Raw genomic sequence first — 5,202 nt, 5'->3', positions numbered from 1 at the left:
ATACAGTTATGAGTTGAAACAACGAACAGGACACACTAGTTTGCAAAGAAGTCATTAATTATTATAAAAGAGTTATCATTTAAGCACTTACGGCTATTGTAATTGATCTTTATCGTTGTCTTAGTTTGTAGTCTATAGGGTCATCCAAGTCTAATTATTATTTATTGACTGTATTTTATAATTAGATACCAAATACTATCTAGTTTTATCCTAGTTTCGGCTGCTAATCTGTTTCTGTGTTGGTAGTGGCCGGGATTAAATCACGGATCTTCTTGATGAAAGCCTGGTATGTAATCTACTCGACTGGGCTCTTGATCATTTACAACTGTAAATTAGTTAAAATAAGTAACCACATTTCCTTCCTTCATGAGATTAAGTTACCTATCAACACCCCACGATGTCAAAGACTAACTCAGAAACTTAATAAAACTATGTTCCAAGATAGGATCAAGTATCACCATATAAATAAGTTACATAATAACATTAATTACAAAAATACAGATAATGCAACAAACAACATAGGCGTTATCAAGATACACACAACTATTTGAACAGATTACCAATACACACGCACATACTAAAGAAATTCGCTTAAAAAATCTAAATTCGCTCATAGACTTTCAAAAAAAGAAACCTCGTGACACTATCGTAAAAACAACGTAATAAACTTAAGTAAAGGACTCTAAACAGAATATAAAGAAAGTGTACTAAGTAAAGGACGAAACTTCACCCTAACGTAAAACACAATTAACAGCCTACCAGAAGAGTTCAGAATAAAAGTTAGCAGTCCAAAACATCGCGAAATTTATTCTCTACTCTAATATCACTATATTAGAAAAAACTGCCCTCAGAAACTTGAAAAAAAAAAACACACATCACCATAACAATCCTACCATCAGTCAAAGGGAACGTCACTGTAATCATGTACAAAAAAGAATAGTCCATCAAACTTTATATTCTAGTTGAAAGTAGACATTAAATAAAGATAAAGTTTAATCCAACTGCTAACATAGAGAAGAAGGTTCATCAGCTTCTCAAGAAGAACTTCAAACAGAAACAGTCAAACAATTAGCAGTACAAAATATACTACTCCACAGAGCTACGGTCTACCAAACTTTCACGAACAAGGCTACCCTTTCCGTTCCACTGTTAATTGCAGAGATTCATCATTCCACCTGTTAGGTAGATATCTGGTACATAGAGTATCGACATTAACAAGTAAAATATCTTCATATGCTAATAACTTAGCCCACTTTGTAAAGATTATAAGAATAATCGGGAAAACCAAACTAGACCAATAATCAGCGTAACACTACAAACACACCAATCTTCAATTGAGAAGACTCAGTATCGAATCTTGGCCACTACCAATACAAAAATAGTCCTTGTGAGTACTTCCTTGAACACTGCATACCAATACAGAAATAGTCCTTCTGAGCACTTCCCTGAACACTGCATACCAATACAAAAATAGTCCTTGTGAGTACTTCCTTGAACACTGCATACCAATACAAAAATAGTCCTTCTGAGTACTTCCCTGAGCACTGCATACCAATACAAAAATAGTCCTTGTGAGTACTTCCCTGAACATTGCATAACAATACAAAAATAGTCCTTGTGAGTACTTCCTTGAACACTGCATACCAATACAAAAATAGTCCTTGTGAGTACTTCCTTGAACACTGCATACCAATACAAAAATAGTTCTTCTGAGTATTTCCCTGAAGACTGCACACAAATACAAAAATAGTCTTTGTGAGTACTTAATTGAACACTGCATAACAATACAAAAATAGTCCTTGTGAGTACTTCCTTGAACACTGCATACCAATACAAAAATAGTCCTTCTGAGTACTTCCCTGAACACTGCATACCAATACAAAGATAGTCCTTCTGAGTACTTCCCTGAACACTGCATACCAATACAGAAATAGTCCTTCTGAGTACTTCCCTGAACACGCAAACTGTTTAGTATGTAATTATAAAACAAAGTTACTACTTAATAATACTACTTAACAATATAGTTCAAGAAAACGAAATGTTTTTTCTTTTCTGAGATATTGAATACGTCCATCAGTTATTATAGCAATGCACCGTAAGAAACTTTAGATAATCTTTTAATTTATCGAAAATCTTTGGTTAATTCCGTTTTCCAGTAATTATTATTGGCAGATTTTGTTTTGTTTTTTAGTGATAATATTTGGCTAATTTCTTGACTTAGTAATAATAGCTTTATAGTTTTGCAATGTAATGAAAATCGGTGTGTAATCCTTTTTATTTTCATCCCAAAATTGTGACTTTTGTTGAAAAACAAGCGAGAAGCCTAGTCTGTTTCTTAGGCTTGTCACATGTCACTGAGTTCGAATCAGAGAACAAGACTGTTGTGTTGGTAAACAATACAAACAATTTGTGTGATGGATAATCTGTAAACCCAGTAATAGTTTTGAATAATTTTGTTATACTTGGCGAAAACCGCTGGCTATATAATCTAGCAACAATTCAAATACAAAATGTCATATACAAGTAATATAAAGTAAAATATCGGGTAAGAATACCCTGCAATTTTTTATCGTCTATAAATAAATATATATACTAATTTTTTATATAGTTCATTACATATTGCAGCTTAACAATAACACTTAAGAATTGTCACAGATGAAAACTAGTTTTTATAATCAGAGTGACGGCACAGATATGGTTCATTTGTTGTTGTTGCTATGAATTTCGCTCAAAGCTACACGAGGGCTATCTGCGCTAGCCGTCCCTAATTTAGTAGTGAAAAACTAGAGGGAAGGCAGCTAGTCATCACCACCCACCGCCAACTCTTGGGCTACTCTTTACCAACGAACAGTGGGATTGACCGTCACTTTATAACGCCCCCATGGCTGAAAGGGCAAATATGTTTGGTGTGACGGGGATTCGAAACCGCGACCCTGATATTACGAGTCAAGCGTCACCTATTTTTGATGGAATGTAGCTAGCTATGAAAGTGAGATTTTGAAACATCATTCATCCGGAGATTGAAGAACTGAGAACATTTTTAAAACAATGTAGTTGCCACAGATAAACAAAAGATTAGTTACATAACAACTCACAACTTCTGAGACTGATTCAGAAGATTAGAGATAATATCAGTCGAAAAGTATTAAGTACAGGTTTTATTAAATAGCCACTTGCCATATACATTCAACTATCAGTCAGTCTAAGATTTTGCCAAATGATTTTTTCTTCATATTTTATAGTATGATCATAGTGTAAAATCCTGTCTAATAATATAAATTTTGCGAGCGTTTCACCATTACTATAATTTTGTGTTTTGCCTTTGTAATTTCCTCGCCCACGCAATTATTTTATTACTAATACAACCTAAATACATTTATATATAAAAAACACGTATAACATAGGAACTGAAATTACGCATCAATCAGATAGCACGTGCGAAAAGTCTGATTTTATCCAATCAATCACTAAAAACCAGAAAGGAAATAACTTGTTAGCAAGGTCAGGATCATAGCAGTTTAGCTCTCACGAGTCTTGGACCTTGATGAGTTTACTGGCCAGTCACTTTACTCGCTTATAGAGAAGCCATATGCTAGAAAACAAACTAGGCCAATAAACTATAGTAAGGCAAGCCGTAGGTATCTACAGAACACGAACTTATGTTATCATGACTTGTACTCTTTGTCATGTAGAAATACTTCTAAGAGTCTGACCCAGATGTAATGGGTTGCGTTGCGTTCAGAGGTTTGTAAGTATACGAAAAGCGAAAGTAATCAGTTATCTAAAATTTACTTCAATTTAATCAGATCAAAAATGAACTTTCTGAGACGTTTTCGGACTTCAAGCCAAGATTTATTTTTGTTGTTTGAATTGCTTTATTAATTATGTTAAGAAACAATAAACAAAGAACGCTCACTTTTAAATAGGACATTAAAAATTAGGTATCAAGTTATGTTTTACATACTCTACAGACGTTTAGAACTGAATTCAATCGTGATCTCCCTCAAAGTCAAGTAACTTTAAGAAAAACTCCAAAAGCATTCAATTCTAAAACTTGAAGTTCAATCAAAACCTTTTTAACGAATAAAAAAATGTAAAAGTTTTAATTGAATTTACACTCACTTCGAAACAACTAGTAGAATGGTATATAGAATATGATTATTCTTATTAATTAAAAAAACTTTAGTTTTTAACTTTAAAAGCGCAAGCGCAAAGCTGGAATTTCTTATACCATCTATTTATATGAATATTTAATTTTATAAGGACTTCACCAACAATACATGATAAACAAAAATATGTAAACATATTTGTTTCTGAAAAAATAAAGTTAGTGAGTAATTCTGTATCTCCTAGATAGGGAAAAACAGACAAAAAAAAAGACAATTATTTCAAAAGCAAAGCACAATGAACGCAAAGTAGAGTATTAGTATCAAGTTCATTAACGAACCATGACAGAGTAGAGTATTAGTATCAAGTTCATTAACAAACCAAGACAAAGTAGAGTATCAGTATCAAGTTCATTAACGAACCAAGACAAAGACGACTATTAACGAAAGCGATTTCCAAACCTGCAAATTAACGCTCAAATTATCATTGGTAGTATATCAACATATGTCACTCCCTTAAGAAATCAAACTACATTTGACTTCCAAATGAAATGGCATTCGCTAAGATCGTTTATACTTTGAATCATTTTAGTGATGTGTTTCGATTTTATTTCATTTTAAAGGAAATCAAAAAAGTAAATGGATAAACGTGTGAGACATTTTTTTTTATTCCTTGCTTCGTCTGTAATAAATGCCTTATGGACGATAGCCTTTCGACCACTTTTGCTTTTAGGATGTTTTTAGTTTGTTTTAACGCAAAGCCACACAATAGGCTATCTGCGCTTTGTTCATCATGAGGAATCGAACCCCCAATTTGAACGTTGTAAGTCCTTAAATTTACCATGGACTAGCTGAGGGTAACCGTTCGGATGAAATAATGTTTGTTCCATCAGCTCGATAACTAAAAACTGTGATCAAACAAAATATATGAACTCATGAACTTCACTTTATGTATTCACCGTGCCCGGCATGGGCAGGTGGATAAGGCGCTCGACTCACAATCTGAGGGTCGCGGGTTCGAATCCGCATCCCACCAAACATGCTCGCCCTTTCAGCCGCGGGGGCGTCATAATGTGACGGTCAATCCCACTATTCG

This window comes from Limulus polyphemus, unplaced genomic scaffold (assembly GCF_000517525.1).
Source record: "Limulus polyphemus unplaced genomic scaffold, Limulus_polyphemus-2.1.2 Scaffold987, whole genome shotgun sequence".
NCBI lineage: Eukaryota > Metazoa > Arthropoda > Merostomata > Xiphosura > Limulidae > Limulus > Limulus polyphemus.
Note: the sequence above shows the minus strand (reverse complement) of the source record.